Consider the following 25,330-nt stretch of genomic DNA (forward strand, 5'->3'; position numbering starts at 1 on the left):
CTTGCCAATAATTTGCAAAGCCCATTTTAATTCATGAGTAAATCAAAAGTAATCTCCCACACTGTTCCCAAGCCCCTTGCATCTCTGGCAAGCAAAGAAGGTCATATATCAAATCCAGACAGTCCCTTAGCACCAGGCTGCTGGCATCGTTCATCAAGAAAGTGGGTGACCAATTGAGCTGCTCTAAGCCAGCATCTGCTGGATGCTTTCTTTTTTTCTTCTTATTTTATAATAGAGAAAACAGATGCCAAAATGGATTTGTACTTATGAATCTTTTGTCGCTTGTCGGGATTATTTTCCTGTTCATCTAAAGTTGTATAAATTCATCCAGGATATTAAGTTCTTAAATGTAGTTTTATTCATTTGAATCCACAGTAAAAAGATTTCCAAAAAAGGAAAAAGAAAAAGAATTATGGCACATAATGGAAAATGATTGATGAAAACCTAGAGCAATGCAGGATATATATTTTAAGAAAAGCTTTCCAAAGAGGAATCCATCATGGCGGTGCTGTAAAGTATACACTCTATCATAGAAACTCTAGATTGTAAAATCAAGGTGCCTATTTTTTTCTTTAAAAAATATTCTATTCAGGATATAAAACCACAAAGACTTTTATTAATAGTGCTAGCTGATGAGAAAACTAACAATGAAAAAGCCCAACTGATTTCCTGTGGCAGTGAGAAAGACAGAGGAAGGAAGGTGGAGAAAGCAATTATTTTCTCAAATCCCAGGTCAGGACAATCTAACTTTTTGCAAATGGATAGGGAAGGGGATGAGGAGAGATGGCAGAAGTTATGTATTAGTCAGCATAGGCTAGGTTATACTGTGATAACAAAGGACCCAACATTTCGTTGGCTAACAACAACCAAGATTTCTTTCTTGTTAGCACTATTTGACCATTGTGGGTTGGCCATGGCTCTGTGCCATGTCATCCTTGCCTCAGGACTCAGGCCGCTGGAGTAGCTTCTGTCTGGAACATTACTGAGTGTTGAGGAAAAGGAAAAAAGGAACATGGCAAATCACATGCTGGTGTTTAAAGCTAGAAGGGACACCTTCAACTTCTGCTCAAATTTCATTAGCTAAAACAAATCATTTGGCCATGCCAAAGAAAATAAGATGCAAGGCCCTCCAGCAGGGAGGGTCTCAAATAAGGGGGCAATTATATAGTCCATCAGTGACTATGAGAATGGCTTCTTGGAACGTGGAGTAAGGGGAGTGTAATTGACTGAGGCTTCAGTCACTGGCTTTGTGTTTGTGCTAGGCTGTACTTCCTGTGGGCTGCTCCCTACCAATGACTCTCTGTGTGTGGTGTGGATACTAAGGCAAACCTATTCCTGAGGAGTGGAGGACTCCTTTGTTAGCTACCTCTGGCTCAAAGACTCCTCAACAGCTTTACCAAGCCCTCCTTTGACTGCATAGTCATTTAGGATGCTTTCATACAATTTCTCTTCTTCTCTCCTTCACTTGGGGTCATATTTGCATCATGATCTGATGGCTCTCCCAGTCTTCTCTATCTGCCTCCCTATTTCCTTTCAAAAAAAATCTCCCCTAATCAAGTCTCTGTATGTATAATCTTTTCTTGGCAGAGTTCACCACAGAACAGCCTATTGGAAGATGAAACAAAATTGAGTAGCTTATGAGTCTCTGGAGTTGTTTGAATCACTTGTACTTATAAATAAATGTGGTGTCTGGAACGATATGTATGTCCTATACATATTGGGGGGATATGCCATACCTACTAACAGGATATGTCTAGAGATAGATATAGATATTCAGATTCCTACTGAAGCAGGTCGTCGGAGTGCCTGTCCTGCTCAAAGCCCTCCTTAGGAAGATATCTCCACTCATGGCCTCCTGCTAGAGAAGCGGCTCTTAGCTGCCATGTTTTATACCCACCTCTGCCTACAGAGGTGTTTGGAACACAGGTCTGGACCCAAGGGCAGTCATTGATAGTGGCCAATGCCTGTGTAATGATGTTGTGTGAAAAGTTCTCTCTATATACAGGCAGCAGTGATTAAAGGAGAATCAGTCAAATTCTCTTGGGATTTGAACTGGGACTTATTGTAATTGAGTTTCCCCCAGAAGCAGACCCTGAGACAAGAACTTGGGTGTAGTTAGTTCATTCAGGATGCGATTTCCAGGAAGTACAAGTAGGAAGTAGGAAAAGTGAGACATGGAGGAGAGAAAACTAATGAAGAGTAAAGGAGTGGTTATCACTGCAGGCAACTGGAGCTCAACCTTACTGGGGATGCTTTGAGAAACTATGTCAGACTCATGCTGAAATTGTCCCCCGGGAGGACATGGAGGCCAGAGAATTCACTCACTGAGTTTTATGCTCCATTAGTTGAGGGTTACCACTTCTAAGGCGTTACCTCCTTTAGTCTTCCGGGTTGCACTTGGTGTAGCTGAACAAGCTCCCATGGACCTTCAGGTGCAGAAGTTGAAAGGTGCTTGAATTGAGAAGCTTATCTACTAGAAACTCTACTAAAGCTGCAGATAGATTCAGAGCTGGGCAGAAAGGATAAGGGGTGGGTTCTTGACAGCATCAGCAAAGAATTTTAAGGAGAGAGATAGGACCAGGGCTTGAAAAGACAGGAAAGAATGTGAACAGAAAGAGTCATAACTGAGCAGAAAATATCAAGAAGCTGACACTATGAGCAAGAAATTGTGAGGTAGAAGACAAAGTAGAGAAAGCACAGATAATGAATAGCTGGTTAGGTCACTGGTTAATTATGGAAAGGCTGTTTAATCAGAGATGAGAGGGGCTATTTCTTCCTAGGGGCATTGACCCTTATTGTCCTCTTCATCCTGTACCTTGTGAGGCAACGGCCAAGACTTCTCAATAGTTTCTTTGTGACCTTTGTATTACTTGGATTAGGGATTAAGTCCTTAGTCTCAGGCATGGGATAAAAACCAGAAGTAGGTTTCCCCACAAAATGAATGGGTACTTATGCAAATTCTCAGGATATCTCAGGGGTGAAACGTAAGCAAGTACTAATGATGCCTTCTGAGTTTCTGATACCCAACGGAAAAGAAAGGAGAGGAACCCTTTCCAAAAAGCGGGGTGCAAAAGTTTCCATTTGTTCTTAGGTCTGGGTTTCGTGCTGTGGTGTGAGGCTGACTGATGCATGGGTGGAGTTCTTTCACAGCTTAGGGGTCTGCCTTGGCCAATGAAGATGAGCAGTTGTTCTTCAATGGATCTTAGCAGGGGCAACAGCAACACGACAGCCTTGGTATGTGTCCCTTTGCTTAGCTGACTGGGAGACTGCTTTCAGATCCTTGTTAGCTTTGGAACCAGTTCAGTGCAGGTCTCACTCTTATCAAGGATAACTGGGCATTCAGGACCCAAACAGCCCAGGGTTAACTAAGCCACTGATCCTTTTAAAATATCTAACTAAAACGTAATATGTAAAATTAGTACCTAAATATGAGTATTTATATTATAGTCAAGGTGTATCATTCAGTTTTATATTTAAGGTCTACCAACTTCAAGTACTTTAGGGGAAAGTTTGGGGACCAAAGAAAGTCTTGTTCCAAAGTGCTATTTATTAACTTAGGACTCCACAAACCTCCAAACAAGATTGTCCTGAAGATCAGTACATTTCTTAAAACTTTGTCTACTATCCCCTTCTTTTCTGGCCAGTAATGCAACCTTGCATCATGAAAATATTCTGAGCTTCCCAAATCTATTCTCTTTCTCTGTTTAAATGTACCTGTGCAGTGTCTTATGCACCATTGCTTTTCCAAGGTGCTCAAGGCTAGGAGTGGCTTACTGCGTGCTACTATACTAGGATATTGGCCTCTTTATGGAGAACCTTTGAGGATGCTGCCTGTTGCAGGTTGAGTTCTCAGGGAAGCAGATGCTAAGATGAAGTTAAGAGTGCAAAAAATTTATAGGGGAGTCATACCTGTGAAAGCAAAAGAGCATGAAGCAGGATTGGGCAGTGGGAGCTGTCAGACCATGACACAGACTTACTAAGCCTCTGCCAGCTCAATAGGGGGACTCCAGAGCACAGATTGCCCATTGTAGGAGCCACATGTTGTGTGGAAATGAAGAGGCTCTGTACCACTGCCTTCCTCAGTTATTGACTGAGGCTGCCCTTTGAAGAGCATGACCTTGGCCTGAAAATGGAAGAAAACTAAAGACATCAAAAGTTGAGGCTGCCAGCTACTCACACTCCTTGAAGTCGGGTGGGGTGTCCTTTCTTGGAGAAGGATCTGAGTGGTTCATGTTCATGTCTGCCACACTAACTTAACCAAAGGGAAGACTCTCTAATGGTGGAAATTTTAAGGCCTGTGGTGGGCCTTAAAATGTTTATAAACATTTTCCAGATCCTACTTTGTGCTGGTTGCTTTCATATAGCATTTCTTGAGCAAAACAAGAAAAAAGGAAAATGAGATTGCTTTTTTGTTGCTCCCTTTCCCATTCCTCATTGCCTATTGTTTGGTTGTCTTGCTTTGCAGAATATTTAAATCCTACTTATCTTTCAAGGCTCAGTTCAGGATTGTCATGGTGACCAAATATTTGAAATTGGGACTCTCCCAGAAAATCAGGGACTTATTTGAAAGCCTGTGCCTTCAAATCACCACTGCTGGCCAGCCTTGTGTTCTGTAGGTGGAAGAACTGTATTTGTTTTTATTTTAGTTATATCTTCCCAGTACCCTAACCTATTATGTATGTTACTGGACACACTTACTTTTTTTTATTTGCTTGTTTTTTGAGATGGAGTGTTGCTCTGTCACCAGGCTGGAGGGCAGTGGCATGATCTTGGCTCACTGCAACCTCCGCCTCCTGGGTTCAAGCGATTCTCCTGCCTCAGCCTCCTAAGTAGCTGGGACTATAGGTGCACACCACCACGCCCAGCTAATTTTTGTATTTTTAGTAGAGACAGGTTTTCACCATGTTGACCAGGATGGTCTTGATCTCTTGACCTCATGGATGCACTATTTAACGTTCATCAGATCTACAGCTCACTGGGTCAAGGTGTGTTCTCAATGCTCCCATTAGACCTATTTGGTTTTTTTCTTGGTTAAGTCTCCACATACTGGGGAGCAAATTTCTTACCCAACTTTGACACATATTGATGAATATCCTTCTCCCTCTATAATAAAGGAAGATTCAGAGGGGAATTTTTTTTAAGGCACAATTTTTAGCAAGTAGCAAGTTGTGCCTTGAAGAAATACTCGACATCTTGTCGTCTGTGGCAGATTCCATTTTTCAAAGATGGCTCCAATATCTTCCATTCTCCATGTTCCTCTAGAATTTAGCCATTCTCTCATTAAGAAGTGGGGTCTAAGTCCCTTCCCTTTGAATCTGGGTAGGCTTGTGACTACGTGCATGGATAGAAGGCAGTGGAAGTGATGCTTTATGACTTCTGAGGCCAGATGAGCTAAGGATATGCAGCTTTATGGTTCTCTAGGACACTCACACTTGGAACCCAGCTAGCATGCTGTCAGGGAGGCCAAATATCCTATGAACAGACTCATGTGGAGAGGAACTGAGGCCCCAGGTCCATAGCCCTGGCAGAACTCCCAGCACAACTTGAACTTGCCCATCCTAGAAGTGAGCTATCTTGAAAGGATCCTCCAGGCCACACTCAGATTTCTCAGGCTGAAGACACACGAAGCAGCAATGAGCCTTCCTCATTGAGTCCTGTACAAACTGCTGATCTATGAACAAAATATAATTGTTGTTGTTTTAAGCCACTCCATTTTGGGTTGGTTTGTGTATTAGTCCATTCTCACACTGCTATAAAGAACTACTTGAGACTGGGCGATTTATGAAGAAAAAAGGTTTAATTGACTCACAGTTCTGCAGACTTAACAGGAAGCATGACTGGGAGGCCTTATGAAACTTACAATCATGGTAGAAGGTGAAGGGGAAGCAAGGACCTTCTTCACATGGTGGCAGGAGAAAAGGCAAGTGAAGGGGAAGTGCCATATACTTTTAAACCATCAGATCTCATGAGAAGTCACTCACTATCATCAGAGCAGCAAGGGGGAAATCCACCCCCGTGATTCAATCACCTCCCCCCAGGCCCCTCCCCTGGCATGTGGGGATTACAATTTGACATGAGATTTGGGTGGGGACCCAGAACCAAAACATGATCCCCTCCCAAATATCATGTCCTTCTTACACTTCAAAACACAATCATGCCTTTCCAGCAGTTCCCTAAAGTCTTAACTCATTCCAGTATTAACTCAAAAGTCCAAGTCTGAAGTCTCATCTGAGTCACTTCTGCCTATGAGCATGTAAAGTCAAAAACAAGTTAGCTGCTTCCAAGATTCAATGGGGGTACCAGCATTGGCTAATTGCTCCTGTTCCCAAGAAGTTCCTCCTCATCATCACTTGTTCCAAAACAGAAATTGGCCAACACAGAGGGGCTACAGACACGCTGCAAGCCTGAAACCCAGTAGGGCAATCATTAAATCTTAAAGCTCCAAAATAATCTCCTTTGACTCCATGTCTCACATTCAGGCCACACTGATGCAAGGGGTGGGCTTCCATGGACTTGGGCAGCTTAACCCCTGTGGCTCTACAGGGTTTAGTCGATGAGGCTACAGGCTGGCATTGAATGTCTGTGGCTTTTTCAGGTGCACAGTGCAAGCTATTGGTAGATCTACCATTCTGGGGTCTGGCAGATGGTGGCCCTCTTCTCACAGCTGCACTAGGTCGTACCCCAGTGGGGACTCTGTGTGAGGGCTCCAACCCCATATTTCCCCTCACATTGCCTTAGTAGAAGTACTCCATGAGGGCTCTGTCCCTGTAGTAAACTTCTGCCTGGACATCCAGGTGTTTCCATACATCCTCTGAAATCTAGGGAGAGGTTCCCAAACCTCAATTCTTGACTTCTATGCACCTGCAGGCCCAACACCACATGGAAGCCACCAAGGCTTTGGGCTTGCACCCTCTGAAGCAATGGCCTGAGCTGTACCTTAGCCCCTTTTAGCCATGGGTGGAGCTGGAGTGGTTGGGACTCAGGGTGCCATGTCCTGGGGCTACACAGAGCAGTGGGGCCCTGGGCCCAGCCCACGAAATCATTTTTCCCTCTTAGACCTCTGGGCCTGTGATGAGAGAGGCTGCCTTAAAGATCTCTGACATGCCCTGGAGACATTTTCCCCATTGTCTTGGCTATTAACATTCAACTACTCCTTATTTATGCAAATTCCTGCAGCAGGCTTGAATTTCTCCCCAGAAAATGGGTTTTTCTTTTTTACCACATGGTCAGGCTGAAAATTTTCCAAATTTTTATAGCTCTTCTTCCCTTTTAAACGTAAGTTCTGATTTCAGAGCATCTCTTTCTTCATGTATATAAGTGTATACTTTTAGAAACAGCCGAGACATATCTTGAATGATTTGCTGCTTAAACATTTCTCCCACCAGATATCCTACATCATCTTTCTCAGGTTCAAAGTTCCACAGATCTCTAGGGCAGGGGCAAAATGCTGCCAGTCTGTTTGCTAAAGCATAGCAAGAATGACCTTTATTCCAGTTCCCAATATGTTTCTCATCTTCATCTGAGACCACCTCAGCCTGGCCATATCTGTCCATATCGCCATCAGCATTTTGGTCAAAACCCATTTGACAAGTCTTTGGGAAGTTCCAAACTTTCCCACAGCTTCCTGTCTTTTTCTGAGCCCTCCAAACTGTTCTATCCTCTGCCTGTTACCCAGTTCCAAAGTCGCTTCCCCATTTTCAGGTATTTTTGTATTAATAGCAGTGCTGTACTCTCCTGGTACCAATTTTCTGTATTAGTCTGTTCTGACACTGTCATAAAGAACTATCTGAGATGGGTAATTTATGAAGAAAAAGGCTTAACTGACTCACAGTTCTTCAGGATTAACAGGAAGCATGACTGGAAGGCCTCAGGAAACTTATAATCATGGCAGAAGGTGGAGGGGAGGCAAGGACCTACTTCTCATGGTGGCAGGAGAAAGAGAGAGCTAAGGGGGAAGTGCCACACACTTTTAAACCATCGGATCTCGTGAGAACTCACTCACTATCATGAGAACAGCAAGGGGAAAATCCATCCCTGTGATCCAGTCACTTCCCATGAGGCCCCTCCTCTGGCATGTGGGGATTACAATTTGACATGAGATTTTGGGTGGGGATACAGAGCCAAACTATATCAGTTTGTTACCCAATAACAGTAACCAGAACACCTTCATTTTGTGTTCTTTTCAAATATAATTTATTTCTGCCCTTTTAGTGACTGACATGACATATTTGTACTGTGTGGTAATCCCAGGGAAAGATGACTCAGCAAATTAATTTCAAAGTGATTATAATGTAACTCTTCTAAAAATATTGCTTTTTTTTTTATTTTTTTATTTTTTTATTTTTTTACAGTGATAGTAGCTGGGAATTCAGGTCTTCTTCTATCCTTCCATTGATGGCTCTGGAGTCTGTAATGCTCCTCTGGTTGTCTTCACTGATGGATGGATCTTCACACCAAGATTTGGGAGATATACACAATGTGATGAGAACACAGTATAATCTTTATAGTGCTTCTCTTCTAAGGACTTCTAAAAGTAAGTACTCATATATATATTTTTATCTTCCCTAGATTTCTGTGATGCTCTGACTTTTAGAAACACTCCCTTCTCTCACCTTTACTTACCCCAGGATTTTCCAAACTGTGTTCTGTAGAACCCTATTCCCTAGAACATTAATAGGTTTTCTGCAGAGACAAATTAGTTTGAGAAATACTGAACACTTTAGTATTCTCTTGGAGATCGATGAGGCTTATTAGCATCAGAGAGTCTTGCAGGAAAGAAACTGGTTTCAATTATTTATTCATTTGAACAGTATTTATTGAGTCCTTATTCTGATTCAGGCTTTGTGCAGATGCCAGGTATACAGCAGTGAAGAAACATACATGGTTCCACCCTGAACAATCTAGGGGGTGGGGTAGATAGCTAATTTGTAATTACAAATTGTAATGACTATTCTGAAGGAAAAGAACTGTGGACCACAAGAGAGAACGATGGGGCACCTACATTAGAGTGAGTGAGAGGAGGAAGTGATGTTTAAGTTGAGACTTGATGGAAGAGTTGGGTTGGCCAGTTGAAGAATGTTCTAGGCAGAAGAAACAGCAGAGGTAAAGGCCATGAGGCAAGAAAGATGTTGGCAATGAGAATAATGCTGGCCATTTTGGCAATGGAGCCAATGAGGAAAGACCAGTGAGGGTAAAGGAGAGTGGAGGGTGGGTTAGAACAGTCCCCTCCAAATGGTAGTTGGCAGGTGCTAGGGAAGCCTGCCTGAAAGGGGAGAAACCAAGAGGGCACTGATCATGTGTTTGTAGCTGCTAAAGTGGTAGCGAGGCTGGTAAGAACACATCAAACTTTAATGTGTAAACAAATAAAATTCTAATTCAGTAGGCATGGGGTGGGACCCGAGACTGAATTCTGCTAAACTCCCAGGTGATGCTAACGCTGCTGGACTACAATGTGAGAGGTAGGAGTGAAAACTGCCTTCCCTGCCAGCCCCTTTCCCTCTCCCACCACTCCCAACTCCTGGGCTCCTCATTCCTGCTTTAAGTGGTTTGGAACATAAAGTATGCGTCTGTCCTGCCCTGCTCTTTGGTAATTGCACCTCTTCAGGCTCAAAAAAAATTGTCTTGTTTATCTCAGTCTTACCTCTATCTCCAAGTCCAATTAATGATCAAGGTTCTAAAATTTCTTTTGCTAAAGTTTAGCGAATTTTAAGTGTCATAATTCAATTCCACACGTCGCAGCTCACATAATGATTTGTAGTGGTGGTGGCGGTAGGAAAATCCGGAGGAAACCTTCTTAAAAATGTAATCTGAGGCCAGGTGCGGTGGCTCAGACCTGTAATCCCAGCACTTTGGGAGGCCGAGGTGGGCGGATCATGAGGTTAGGAGATCGAGACCATCTTGGCTAACACGGTGAAACCCCATCTCTACTAAAAACACAAAGAATTAGCCGTGCGTGGTGGCGGGTGCCTGTAGTCCCAGCTACTCGGGAGGCTGAGGCAGGAGAACGGCGTGAACCCGGGAGGCGGAGCCTGCAGTGAGCAGAGATCGCGCCACTGCACTCCAGCCTGGGCGACAGAGTGAGACTCTGACTCAAAAAAAAAAAAAAAAAACAAAACGTAATCTGAGATGCCCTTTTATTCCCTTGGGATGGATGGCAAATACCAGCATGTGTGGTCACCTTAGAGTAATGGAAAGACAGCTCATAGTGTGCCTATGCTGAACATCCCTAATATGAAGGTGGAGTGGGGGCCTGTGACCCTTCTCATTTAGGATTTAAGGCTTGTTGCATTTAGAGATGACAGGATCTGGGTTGATGGATATCTTAGGTTAGGTTCGTTGAAGGCAGTCCCTGAGCTGCCTTCGTTTGTGTGCCAAGTGATATATTCACGAAATGCTCCCAGGGGAACCCAGTAAGGGAGTGAGGCAGCAGAACAGGAAAAGAGAGAAAGCCAAGCAGTTGCACAATCTCAGAGTTCTACAGAGAAGAGCTTCAGGCTGGGTCTGCAGGTGAGCTCTGGAGGGGAAGATCTGCCGCAGCACTGTCCCTAGTTAAGGCGCCCACACCCATGCATCACTGGTGAAGGGTCAAGGGTGGAGGCAGAAAAAGTATCAGGCACTTTACGCTTTCTGTCCGTGGGGGCAAAGTGGGCCTCAGTAGCCTGAGGGCAGCCATCCAAGAAAGATCATCAGGTGCTGTCCGCTGGAAACACACACACACACACACACACACACACACACACACAAACACACACAAACACACACACATACAACACACACACAAAACACACACACAACACACACACACAAACACACACACAACACACACACAAACACACACACAACACACACAAACACACACACAACACACACAACACACACACACACCGCACACACACACACACACACTGAAGGCAGGAACATAAACACAATAAAATGGATCTGATCTGAAGAGATCTGAGGGGCACTGATGTTATCTCCTATAATGAGAACAGGAAAAGGCATTTTTCTGGAAAGGTCATGTTGAGGACAAGGGGCCTTTGATGCCTTTGTCAGAGGTGGTTGAACCAGAGTGACTCCATCTTGAATAGGGTCTAGATAAAATAAGGCTGAGACCTGTTGGGCTGCACTCCCAGGAGGTTAGGCATTCTTAGTCACAGGATGAGATGGGAGCGTGGCACAAGGTCACAAAGACTCTGCAAGGACCCTGTAAAAACTCTTTACAACAAGGTGAGGTAAAGAAGCTAGCCAAAACCCACCAAAACCAAGATGGCCACGAAATGACCTCTGTTCTCCTTGCTGCTCATTATATGCTAATTATAATATATTAGCATGCCAAGAGATGCTCCCACCAGTGCCATGAGAGTTTACAAATGCCATGGCAACATCCAGAAGTTACCCTGTATGGTCTAAAAGGCGGAGGAGCCCTCGGTTCTGGAAATTGCCCCTTTCTTGGAAAACTTATGAATAATTCACCCCTTGTTTAGCATATAACTAAGAAGTAACTATAAGTATACTCAGTTGAGCAGCCCATACTGTTGCTCTGCTTGTGCCATGCTTTCATTTCCTTACTTCTCTAATCAACGTGATTTCACTTTACTTATGAACTTGCCCCGAGTTCTTTCTTGGGTGAGATCCAAGAACCCTCTGTCAGGGTCTGGACTGAGGCCCCTTTCTGGTAGCAGCTTCATTCTACTGGTGTGGCTAACCCAACTGTCACTGAACATCCTTTCTAGGTAGAATTTATACTTTTCCTACCAATGGCCTTCGATTGTGTACTTCCTCTCAAAATAATATTCTCTACTTTGTACTTAAGAAGTTGAAAACTTTTTATAAATTCATCTTAATTTTTACAGAAAGTTGGCAGACAAAAAATCTATTATTGTGTCATTTATTAAAACCATAATGAAAAATGTGAAGAACAGAATGATTACAGAGGTGGTTCAGCAACACATGGTTAAAGTTGTCTTATCACTTGTTTCATCTATTTAGTATTTTTTCAATTTCTTATTTTTCTCCAGGGGATGTATTTAGTGCATTTTCTTAGCTAGGAACTCTTTATTTGCTTGTTGAAAACTAGAATAATAAAGATGCAAGGTGTGTTCTTTAGGATGAGAAAATTGGCATTTGGCAACCATCCAACCTGTCTCCAGGTTCTCCTTGTTGCATGTATTATTCTGTGTACCTTATAGTTAAACAATGGGACAATGCGGTGAGGGGCTGGTCTGTAGTTTAGATCCCACTCCCTTCACTTCAAATGATACAGTCTGTTGGAGCCAATCATCTAGGTCTTTCCTCTTCTTCTTGTATGTATGTTAGTTGCGTGTTTTAAATTTTTCACAATAATATGTTGGGATGAAGATAATTTCTACATATTTGAATAAAATTTGTGACATACAGAAAAAAAGAAATTAGGCAGGGTCCAGTGGCTCATGCCTGCAATCTCAGCACTTTGGGAGGCTGAGGTTGGAGGATCACTTGAGTCCAGGATTTTGACTAGCCTGGGCAATATAGCAAGTTCCCATGTCTACGGAAAGTAAAAACAAACAAAAAACAAACAAAAACGAGTTAAAATTTTAAAAATTAGATGCAGTTCTGTTGAACACACAAAGTTCAGACTTGAAGATCAATAGAACATTTTGTGATGCATAAATACTGTGGATTCTGGGACTTGACCATTCTGAAGTCATTTGTAAAATAAAACAGATCAGGGGATCCTGCATTATCAGCTTAAATATACAAGAGAGTTTGAACCAATTCTTTCTTAAATCTGGTAGAATTGTTGAAGAAAATAAACAGTTTTAAAATAATTTTATCAAGTTTAATACTTGTTAGCAATTCACTTTCAGTCTAACATAATTTTGAACTAAATGTAGGTCCTTTGTCAAGGCCAGTACTGTCCAATAGAAGTCTGATAGGAACCACGTGTAATTTTAAATTTGCTAGTAGCCATATTAAAACAAAGTAAGAAGAAATCGGCTGGAAGCGTTGGCTCATGTCTGTAATCCGGGCACATTTGGAGGCTAAGGCAGGCAGATCACTTGAGGTCAGGAGTTCAAACAACATAGTGAAATCCTGTCTCTACTAAAAATAAAAAAATTAGCTGCACATTAGGTGGGTGCCTGTGATCTCAGCTACTCAGGAGGCTGAGGCAGGAGAATCACTTGAACCTGGAAGGCAGAGGTTGCAGTGAGCCAAGATCCTACCACTGCACTCCAGCCTGGGTGACAGAGCGCTACTCTGTCTCAAAAATAAATAAATAAATAAATAAAAATAAAACGTAAGAATAAACAGGTGAAAATAATTTTAATAAGATTTAATTTAAACCAATACAACTAAAATATTATAATTTCAAGATGTCAATATAAAAATTTTTGTTAAGATATTTCACATTTTTGTGTACAAAGTCTTTGGAATTCAGTGTGTTATTTTGTACTTAACAGCACATCCCAATTTGGAGTGGCTACTGTATTAGAAAGTACAGGCCTAGGCAAAATTGAACAGCATAGTTCAATTACATCATATTCCAATTTAATTTATACAAATTCAAATATACAGATCTCACTCCTCCCTCCAAATAAAGGAAAAAGTCATTTAAATAGTGTGGGCTATTTTGTCTATATTCAGCTTTATAAATTCCTCTCTTGGACTAGGTGTGCTGTCACAAAGGTAAATCTGCTTTTTGCTACTTGGCCTGAGTCCCACATGCCTCTTATAATATACACCTCTTGCTACATTAACTATGTTGTTGGTGTTTAAATATGTGTATTATTTTTTACAACATGGCCTCTAACACAAGCCAGCTACTTCATGTGGTACTTATTCAAAAAATAGTCAGGGAATCCAGCACTGGAGGAAAACCTGCCTGCAACGGGCTCAGTGAAGGGTACCAATATTTTGGTTTCCAATACGGAGCAAGTAAATATGGCTGTAACAAATCTAGCTACGAGATTCAAGAGAGAAAAATGCCTGTACTTTATGGGCAATTTGATGGATTTTCCAGGGTAATTTTGACTTTGCGATTTTAACTTTGGATGGAATAACTGTAGCCAAAGATGTTATTGCCCTGTAGTAAAATGGGTCATTCATTGAAGTCATTTACTGAGTAGACATGGTCTCCTTCTCGCCCCCTCCCCCAGCCCTGCCCCAGAGACACTCAGAATCCTCCTGCTACATGTCACCAGCTGATCACCTTCCCTGCCTGCTCAGCTGTGCCTGGGTTCAGTCTTTCCTCAGAACTTTGCCTTCATCCAAACTTAGCTTTTCCTGTCTCGTTTCCTCAGAACCCCACTTCCTGCTGCACAGTAGCTGGCCATCCTGTGATGCTAATACCTGGATCATCTAAGGTAAGGTTTGTATTGGGAGCTCATGCCTGGACAGACAAAACTTCAAAGAAATGACTTTGAAAGCAACAATAAAGTTGGACGACTCTTCAAATGGTTTCAGAATAACCCCTGGAATGAGATGATAGGGATCATACAACTGGGTCTTACTGTGAAATGCTGGTTGGTGCATGCTTGCAATAAAGTTAAAGTCTTCTTGGCAATTCAACTTTGTTATTATAGCGACTCTTTCTCTAGATTTCGCCTTGTTATGTTTTCCTTGAACTTTCTGCCAATTTTCCTCAAAATATGGCATTGCAGACAGGAGTTGCCTGGAAAAAGACCCTTTACTTTTAATGTTATTTATCTTCAAAAGTGCTAAAATAATAATTGGTGGTGTCATTAACAGAGTTTAAATAAATGAATAAATTTAGCTTTTATTTTAAAGTTTATATTTTCAACTGTAAAATGGCATTTTTATGGCTTTGTGAGCTTAGGCAAATGTAGATATGTGTCGAAGCTAATATAGATTTCAACTTTTATGCATTAAAAATTGAAAATTAACAATATTTCAACACTGCAGGAAATTAAAATGGTATCTTTTTCTTTATAAAAACTTAAAATCAATGATTATATCTTTTAATAGAGATTAATTGAAGAAAATCACCTTTTAACATAACATAAATTTATTTTATTTTCCCCAAATGTGGTATTGTGATAGCTCAGTTGGCACTATGGTGACGTTACCTTAATTGGGGTAGTAATTAAATCTGGGTCTGAAAACTTGCGTTTGCCACTAGATTCTAAAGTGCTACGGTTCTCAAGGTCGGCTCTAGGTCTCTGTGTTCTTGGCATCAAGTGCAGTGTGTTGAACCAACACATAACTTTGGGTTTGTCAGGTCCTAAGAGCTGTGATTTGCAGAAATAAAATGGCTTGGTGTTATGATTTCTTAAATATGCAGTATGAGTGGACGAGGGAGGGGCCCAGTGTCTAGTGTATACCTGCAGTGTGCCAGGCATTCTGATAGTTGTTACAATACACTGCATCTACAGTACTAGCTTAGGTCCTGTGGAGTTATCTGCATTCCTTAAACATTCTTAGCCCTTTAAGAGCAGGAGACAGACCAAATCCTATCACAGCTAAGCCAGTTACAACGAGAAACCACAAACAATTGAAGGATTTCTAGGTCCTTGTTGGCAGTTCTCTTATCTCAAGAACTTTCCAGGACAGGGAATGACCTTGCACTGTTCCAAGGTTTCGCTGTAGTAGGATTAGCCTTGGAATAGTTTCTTGGTTATTGTCCAAGTCTTCCTGGATTATTTCGGAGTCACTTCTGGCCCAGGGAAGAAATGTTTTGTCCCAGAGGCTCAGGTCAGGGTTGTGAACTCCTTTCTAACCACGCTCCAGGGCAGAGTTATCTGGAGCATGACTTTGTTGTACACAGACCACTGTCAAATCTTGCCTAGACTTAAAGTAGTTTACATATTATCTCTGTGTCAATGAAAATTCTAATATCTAACTTCCAGGTTGAGAATGAAATGCACTTATGTATATGCAAACTGCTGACTGACTGTATCAGTTATTCATTTGTCACAATAATGCTATGTAGTAATGAACAACTACAAAACCTCAAGGACATATAATGATAAGTATTTATTGCTTATGGGTTTGAGTCCGCTAAAATTTGGCTAGGTGGTTCCACTAGTCTGCAATGGACTTGTCACATGTCTGTAGCTTGTCTAGTGGTCAGCTGGCTGATCTAGGTGAGATAATCAGCATACCTTGGCTCTGGTCTATGTGTCTCTCATTCTTTCAGGCTAGCTTGGGAATAGTCCCATAGTGGCAGAGATGCAGAACAAGTTCTAATGTGCAAGTCCATTGTAAGCTTCTGCTGATTAAACTTCTGCTGACATCCCATAGGCCAACATAAGCAAATGGTTGATTTGAGTGCAGTGTCAAAGAGTGAGGCAGATCACCCTGCCCATGGAGGGAGGCCATGGCAAAGCTATATGGCAAAAGACATGGATATGAAGGAAGGATGAAGATTGAGGACAGGCTGCAATATATCAGAACAGACATAGGTGGTTTAGAGGAACAACTGTCAGAGCTTTGGCTATTTAGCATCTGAACTCCATTTCTATTTGAGATATTCCCTACTTCATGGGTCTTGATGAGAGATAGAGCTTATCTCCTATTAATAAAGTAAAACAAGCTGACATACTTGCTTTCTTGGTGCCTCTGTGCCTAAAGGATGCAATCCCATGATGTGCACCCAACTATTCTGACATACTTGCCTGGAACCCTGGATCTGGAGCTGGCATACAAAGAGGCATGGAGAACCCATACAGGTGACGTCAGCGGTGATGAGTCGAGGTGTAGTTTCAGGGCAGGAGGGGCAGTGGTGCTATTGGTGGCTTCCTGTGTGTGATGGATTGATTGCATCAGTGGCCTCAATTTGTTACCGCCTGTATTAGGCCTTTTGTTGAGTAAGGTTTTACAGGTCCTCTCACCAAAGAACATCCATTTCCCCACTCCTTAAACTTAGGCTGGTCTTGTGATTTGCCTTGAACTGTAAAGTGATGGTGCCACCAGTTCTGAGCCTAGGCCTCAAGAGGTATTTTTGGGCACCTTTGTGATTCCTTTGCCATCACGATGAGAACAGAACTGTGGGAGAATGAGACATGTGAAGCAGAGCTAAGTTGTCCCAGTCACCCCACGTGAGGCCAGCCTAGAAAATCCAATCGCTCACCAACCTGGAGCCTCCTGAGTGGCCTAGGTAAGAGGTCAGAGCTGCTCACTAGCCTCTAAGGGACCCCAAGCCCATGAGCCACACTTATTACATGTCATATTGTTTGCTATGCAGCATTACTGTAGAAGTAGCTAACTCGTACACTATGTCCAGTGCTAGACTAGTTGTGTGGCGGGATTTTCAGTAGTTGTGGCTGCCTCCCAACTCTTTCTTTCTGTCCATTTTCAGAGCCTGGGCCTCCAGAATTGTTAACAATGATGAAAGTTACTCAGTATCTTTTCAACAAATTCCCTTTGCACTTACATCAGAGCCAATTTCTGTTTCCCACACTTAAGACCCTGTCTAGTACAGTGCAAATATATTGCTAGCTCTTACGAGTTTCCCATTTCTACCTGTGTCTGAACTGCCACTTATCTTCCTGAACTTGTTTCATGCCCGAATTAAACAGCATCTGACACTCTCTCTTCTCCAAGAAGCCTCTCCTGACTAATTGGGAAGTGCCAATTTCTTTTCATATCTTCTCTTCTTTGTGCGCCAGCATCCTCTCAGCTTCACTTGTCACTGTCTTCCGCCAAACTCACAGCAGCAGTGAAACGACTGCCATTGTTCTCACAAGCGATTCATCTGTGGGATGTTTACAGAAGGCTCAGTGCTTGTTCATGTCAGCATTGCCTATGGAAGAGAGTAAATGTGCAATGGACACAGATGGTGTTGATTTAACTGATTTTTAACAACATGTAGCCATTCACTTGTTTCAGGTGGCTAAATCAGCCTTTTGATGATGATGAGTAGTTCAGAGGTTGGATAGACACAGGCGGTTGGTGGTCAAATTTGCAACGAAGGACTGAACCCTGTCTCAGGCTTTTCTCAATAGAGAAAAAACTTCTCTAAGAAGTTTTTTGAAGCACTTTCATATTGGCAAGAATGAAGTCAAGTGGCTGAGTGTGCATCCTGGCTCTGGCTTTGGGCAAATGCCTTAGTTTCCCCAAGGTATTGTTTCCTTATCTCTGAAATGGGGATACAAACCACCACCATCCCTGTTCGGTGGTCAAAATTGTTGTTAACAATTAAAAGCAATATTAGTCATGAATGTGTTTTGTAAACTATAAATAACTGTATAAACAAGGGAGTAATAATAGCTGCTGACTGTATTGGGTTCTCTTGACCCCAGATTCACTGTTCAGGGAGGCCACAAGAGGATGAGGAGCCATTACAAGCCAGGATTCTGGAGCCAGTGTCCAGGTAGTCATTGGGTAATTGTCATAAATATATATTTGTTCTTTGTTTTCAGTTTCTGTCATATAGCTTCTAAATCCCTTGGAATTTCCTAGGTGATAAGACAATCTTTTGTCCTAATGAGGTCACTCTTACTGGAGCCCTAGACAGTTTCAAGGATGGGGGTTGGTTGCCAGAGGAACCAACCAAATGATTAGAGGTTGAAACTTTCACCCCCAGGGAGGGGAGAGGGGCTGGAGATTGAGTTAATCACCAGCAGTCAGTGAACTAGGCAATCATGCCTTTGTAATGGAACCTCCATAACAACCCTAACTGATGGGGTTCAGAGCGCTTCCAGGTTGATGAACACATTGAGGTGCTGGGGAGGGTGACGTGTCTAGAGAGGGCATGGAAGCTCCGTGTCCGTTTGCCTATACCTTATCCTATATAGCTCTTCCATTTGGCTGTCCCTGAGTTGCATCCTTTATAAAAACAAAAACAAAAACAAAAACAAAACCTGGTAATGGTAAAATGCCTTCCTGAGTTGTAGGAGCCATTTTAGTGAGTTATCAAACCTAAGGAGGGGGGCCATGGGAATCTCCTATTTACAGCCATTCAGCAGAACTATGGGAGGCCTGGAACTTCCTATTGGTGTCTAAAATGCGGGCAGCCTTGTGGGACTGAGCCCTTACTCTCTGGGGTCTTTGCTAACTCTGCGTAGTTAGTGTCAGAATTGAACTGAATTTGAAGATACCCTGTTGGTGTTGGAGAATTGGTTGGTGTGAGGGGAAAAGTCACACATTTGGTGTCTGAGGTATTGCAAGCAAAAATAGTTTAGAATAAGAAATTCTCAGTCCTAGTCAGGCACCAGTAGCCACAGGCTTGACCATCCCAGGCTAACAGCCAGGGATGAGGAGTCCATCTCATGTCTCGTATCAGGGCGTAGCTCAGGGCAATGCCAGCTGACATGGCTCACAAACTCTTCTTAACAAGAAGACCAGTTGGGAGTGACACCAAAGAGGGAGTCTTCCAAGTGTGGTGTGAGTGTCACGGAAGGCTAAGATAAGACAGGAATTGTTTTTGGCCATGAATAACAGAGGCCTGACATGTAGTGGCTTAAACAATTATTAAAGGTTTTATTTTTTCACTTGGAGAGAAATCCTAAGGTAAGTAGTTGAGGGCTGATATGGAAGCTCCATGATCAGAGGCTCAGGCTTCTGGAAAACCATCCTGTCCATTCTTAGGTGTTATCCGTTTTCCTCAAGAGCTCAAGATAGTGGCTGAGACAATAGCCATCATTTTTGTGTCTCAGGCTGGAAGAATGGGAGAGGGTGCTTACTAACTTATTCCCCTTTAAAGAACTTCTCAGAAGACACCTTCCAATGACTTCTGCTTCCATCTCATTGGTCAAGGGAGGCTAGTAAATGTGCCTTTCTGGCTGGGCTTATTGTCATCCCAAAAGAGGAGTGGGGTTCTTTTAGTAAGAAAGAAGGGGAGCATGGATAATGAAGGGGTACTTTGCTGTCTCTGCCACAAGATTCATACTGCTGTGACAACCCAATATCATGATTCATAGTTCCTAGAGGGGAAATGAACTCTTGGAAATTGTGTAGCATTATCAGTTAAGAGTCTGGATTGGGAGACCTGGTTTTAAATCTGCATCCATCACTTACTGGCTGTGCAATGTTGAGATATTTACTCAGCTTAATTTAACCCAAGTTTTTTTTTTTGCGTGCGAAATGGAGTTAATAATAATATTTATCTCATGGGGTTCCTGTGCAAATTGAATGGTTCTGCAGGGCTGCTTAGCACAGTGCTTGGCACCCAGAAAATGCTTGAGAAAGGTCTCTCTAAAAGCACATGAAATGAGTTATTTAATCGTGAAATGTGAGTCTTGTTTGCTCTGCAACAGTAAGACAAAGACTTTTTAATCAAGATGGGATATCGCCCTAAATAATTTATTATCTAACAGCTGGCACCAGAATATCTAGTAGGGAGGAAACTGTCTTCGTGCTAGAAATTATCATGATGAGCCTGGTGGGGAACAGGGTAAGTTCTGAGAGTATGGTAATGCGGGAGATGTCAAAGGAGAGCGGTGTGGTGTGACAGAGAAGAGGAAAGGGCAGGGGCCATCCAACCATAGCCCACTGGCCAAAAAAAATCTGGCTCATCACCAGTTTTCATGGGGCCATGAGCAAAGAATGGTTTTTACATTGTTAAATGGTTGAAAAAATCTAAATAATAATAATATTTCATGATATAAAAAATTATGCAAAATTCAAATTTCGGTGTCCATAAATAAAGTTTTGCTGGAACATAGCTGCACTGCCCATTTACATATTTTCTCCGGCTTCTTTCTTGCTGCCATGGAAGAGTTGAGTAGTTGGGACAGAGCGCATATGGTCTGCAAAGCTTAAAATATTTACCGTCTAGCCCTTCACAGGCAAAGTTTGCCAACCTGAAGTAGAGAGAGGTGTGGTTAGGCTGGAGAAGTGTGCGGGGATGCGGCCACCTCCTGGTGGGGAAGACACTGGAGGACACTTAACAATGGATAGGCTGAGGGTTTGTTATGAGCTGAATTATCTCCCCGCAAATTCATATGTTGAAGCCCTAACATCTAGCAGCTCAGAATGCAATCGTATTTGGAGATAGGGCCTTTAAAGGGGTGATTAAGTTAAAATGTGGTTGTTGGGGGCCCTAATCCAATATGGCTGGTGTCCTTAAAAGAAGAGGAGATTGGGATGCAGACACAGACAGAGAGGGAAGACCACATGAAGACACAGGGAGAAGGTGAGGGAGAGAGGCCAGGTTGAGTACAGTGGCTCATGCTTGTAATCCTAGTGCTTTGGGAGGCCAGAGTGGAAAGATTGCTTGAGGCTAGGAGTTTGAGACTAGCTTGGGCAGCATAGTGAGACCCTGTTTCTACAAAAATAAAAATAAAAAAATTAGCCAGGGATGACTGTGCATGCCCATAGTCCTAGCTACTCAGGTGGCTCAGATGGGAGGATCCCTTTAGCCCAGGAGTTTGAGGTTACAGTGAGCTGTGATCGCACAACTGCACTCCTGCCTAAATGACAGAGTGATACCTCAACTCTTAAAAAAAAGAAAAATAAATACAGGAGAGAGGCCTCAGAAGAAACCAACCCAGCCAGCACCTTGACCTTGGACTTCTGGCCTCCAGAAGGCTGAGAAAATAAATTTCTGTTGTTCAAGCCAACTAGCTTGTGGTATTTTGTTATGACCACCCTAGAAAACATATGCAGGGTTCAACTCAAATAGTTTGGGTATCTGCAATATAATTTCTTCCTTCATCTTCCTCCCAGATCTTCAGTCATGTTTATAAGAAGCCATAGTGCCTTGGTGAGATTTTAAAATTACGGACATTGAGGAGGAGGGTAAGTTACAAGCCTGGGTCAGTGTGGTCAAGAACTGTGAGATAATCTATAAGAGGAGGATAGAGTTAACTGTGCATTTAAACACTTAAAACTCGGGGGTTTTAAGCAAAACTTATCTAGATTTTAAAGCTCCAATTCACATTTTGGTTACAACAACAGTAACAACAACAAAAGCAAAACAAAACAATTTTGAAAGTCACCCTGTGGCAAGAGCTACTAGTTTCAAGTTCAAATTGATTGGGGCTGCACTCTCTCAGTCATTTTTCCCTCCACACTTCTGTGGTAGAGTTCTTTTGTGCTCAGACATCACATCTAGCCCAGAATCAAGGCTGGTAGCCTGATTGTATGGGAAGTTTTGTTTTAGGAATGGTCAGCTTTCAGAGGGCCGTGGGACACTCATTCCCACTCTTAGAACCCTATGATGGGGAGAGATCCTGTCTATGTGGGTCAATTCCTACATAGCCATATTATTTGTTTATTTATTTATGTGCTTTGGCATGGTTCCGTCTTTGCTTTGGCATGGTTCCCCCTTAAAGAAGCAGCTGCAGATTGGGCCTGAACCCAGACTTGATATCCTACAGTTTACCCACTGCTTTCAATGGCTAACCACTTTGCTGTCCAGTTGTGCAATAGAAGCAGATACAATGGTCTCCCTGGTGCCTAGAGGATGTGTGAGGAGGGCATGCAGCACTTTTCACTGTAGGGTTAACATTTCAAACTAATGGAAAATAGGAAAATAGGTCTGCCATTAATGGAAAATAGGAAAGCTGATGGGTAGCCTCTGGCAAGTCCTGGGAAGAAAACTTGCCTCTTATTTCAGGAAAAACTCAACAGATGACCAGGATCCCCTATTAGGTGCTTTCCCTCAGCTGCAGGAGTGCTGTTGGCAGACGACCTCCAGCTGTCAGTTTCTTCCAGGAATTGCCTTGGCTGACGAGGGCTGCCTCATCCAAGAGTATTCCCCTTTCTAGGGTCTGCACATGCCTAATAATTGATCAACATGGGGGTCTAAAAGCCTGGCTCCTTTGTCCCTACTTGGGACAGCTCTCAAAGGCCATCCCAGATCCAGAACTCTCCACAGAGGTGCATGAGGCTTTCCTTGAGACTGCATTGCAGCCCAGCCTCTCCCTCTGCCCACTTTTGTTTCCTTCCCTTTCCTTCTATAGGCAGTCATCCCACGCACATACCCTGGTAAATGTCCTTTAAGCTCATTGAGTCTCCAAGAGTCTGGTTCCTGGAAAACCTAGCCTGTGAAAAAGTCAGTCTACAGATGGAGCATACTATGGTCCTGCTGCCTCTGGAAACAGGCACTCAGCCCTTAGGCCAGGGCATATTGGCAGAGGAAGTTGGTTTTCAAGTGCTGGATAATGGGTTGAGATGGCCTTGGCTGTGTGTGTGTGTGTGTGTGTGTGTATAAGGAGGAAGAGAAGAAGGAAAAAGAGGAGGAGAGAAAGAAGGAGAAATGAAGAAGAAAGGAGAAGAAGAAGAAAAAGAGAGATGTAGATTGAGGTTTACTGGATACATGTATGTGATTTTATTTTCTGCTCTAAGAAGGGAGTAATCACCAGATATTTGAAATTAGATACTCATGAAAGAGAACATTTCAATGTCCTGACTCTCCAATAACAATGGGCAGTAGAGCAAGAGAGATGGAATAAATTTTCTTTCTCCAAGAATTTGTAAAGCTTTCAGAGTATGTGTTCAAGTGGATCACACTTAAATAAAATAAAATGCAGCATATCCAAACTCAAACAATGGAAAAATGAGGGCCATGGTTTCAAATTTTGATTTTAAAAACCCTAACATTCATTAATTCATGTATTTATAAAATATTTATTGAAAATATATTGTGTATCAGATATCATGCTAGGTTCTGAAAAACTCTGAAAAGCTCACATTCCAATGAAGGAGTAGGGCCAGAGAGGGTAAGTAAATAATTACAGCAAAAGTCAAGAAATTTGATAACTGTATTAGTCCATTCTCACACTGCTTTAAATAACTACTTAAAACTGGGTAATTTATGAAGAAAAGAGGTTTAATTGACTCACAGTTCCACAGCCAGGCTGTAGGGGAAGCACGGCTGGGAGGCCTCAGGAAACTTACATTCATGGTGGAAGGTGAAGAGGGAAGCAAGCACATCTTACCATGATGGAGCGGGAGACAGAGAGAGTCTAGGGGGGAAGAGCTACACACTTTCAAATGACCAGATCTCATGAGAACCCTATTACGAGAACAGCAAAGGGGATGTTCAGCCCCATAATTCAACCACCTCCCACCAGGCTCTTCCTTCAACATGTGTGGATTACAATTTGACATGAGATTTGGGTGGGGACACATAACCCAACCGTAACAATAGCATACTGTTAGTGAAGCTGTTGGGAAAACAGCACTGTGTGGATGCTGTTGCTGAGAGTAGAAACTAGTATAGGAAATTTGGCAATATTAATAACAATTGCAAATGCACTTACCTCTTGACCCAGAAATTCCACTTCAGGGAATTTGTCCCAAGGAAATAATGGTGCAAAACGTCATAAGCATAAAATTATTCATTGTAAAACTGTATGTAATGGAAAAGATTGGAAGCACCCAAAATATCCCCAAATATGGTACATCCATACAATGGAATACCATGAATGGTCTAAAAGAATGAAGTTTGATGAAGAAAAACATCCAACATATATTAAAGTGCAGGTACAGACCAGCATACAAACACTTGTATAAAAAAGAGAGAAGAAAGTAATATATTCTGAACATAGAATATCTCAGAATGAATACTTAAGAAATTGTTAACATTAATTCCATCTTGGGTGGGGACCTAGGTGGCTATAGGATATACTCTTTTTTACCTTTCTCATTGCCAATTATGTGAAAATATTCCTTTTTCAAAAATATGTCAAATTTTAAACTTTTTATTAAAAAATAATTGCATAAATAAGCAAAGTATATATACTTTATATATATATGTATATATATACCTCCATTTTTATATATATAAAATACTGTTGTGGTGCAAAGTGATCTGTATATGAATTATGACATTTAGTGGGAAGAATTAGAGTCAGACTAGATAACTTTTAATATCCTTAGAATCTGGTGAGCCCATGAAAATAAGGAGTTATTTCAAAATAAGGAGGGTGCCTGAATTCTTTTCAAACTCCAAAATTCTGTGATTCAATAATTTAAAGAAATTAAAGCAGGATTGGGAGCAGGGTTTGTGTGTGAGGGGCTTTAAAAATTAAATGCTAGGTGTGCTTTCAGTAATGTTCCAATAAACAAGGAAAGACAGTTTATTCATGCTTGTCTTTACCATGCAAAGGGAGGCAGGCCTGCATTCATGCAAAGATGAGTGCAGTTGTAGCTTGCTCACTGGTATTGTTCAGGTTTGTTTTGCTTCTTTAAATCAAATCAAAGTGAGTAAATTTAGTACCAGGAGTGGGAGGTTCTGAATAATTAAAGATTTTGTTTTCTTGATCTATACATTTATATGAACACACCAGCTATGTTGTTAGCCTCCTGCTGTGGGAAAGATACAACTTTATAACTTTGGCAATTATTGAAGAGGTTTGAAGGAAAATGTAACAAAGATTTATTAGGTGATTTATCTCAGTTTTTAATAAACTATGGAAGAAATGTTATGAGTCAAGAAATGGCA

The 25,330-nt window shown here is 42.0% G+C and overlaps 1 pseudogene; it reads right to left on the reverse strand.

Annotated features, from left to right (window-relative positions):
• Nucleotides 1-25,330, reverse strand: part of LOC111526548 — a 197,266-nt pseudogene that overhangs the window by 146,204 nt on the left and 25,732 nt on the right.

The sequence above is a fragment of the Piliocolobus tephrosceles genome, chromosome 2 (assembly GCF_002776525.5).
Source record: "Piliocolobus tephrosceles isolate RC106 chromosome 2, ASM277652v3, whole genome shotgun sequence".
Lineage (NCBI taxonomy): Eukaryota > Metazoa > Chordata > Mammalia > Primates > Cercopithecidae > Piliocolobus > Piliocolobus tephrosceles.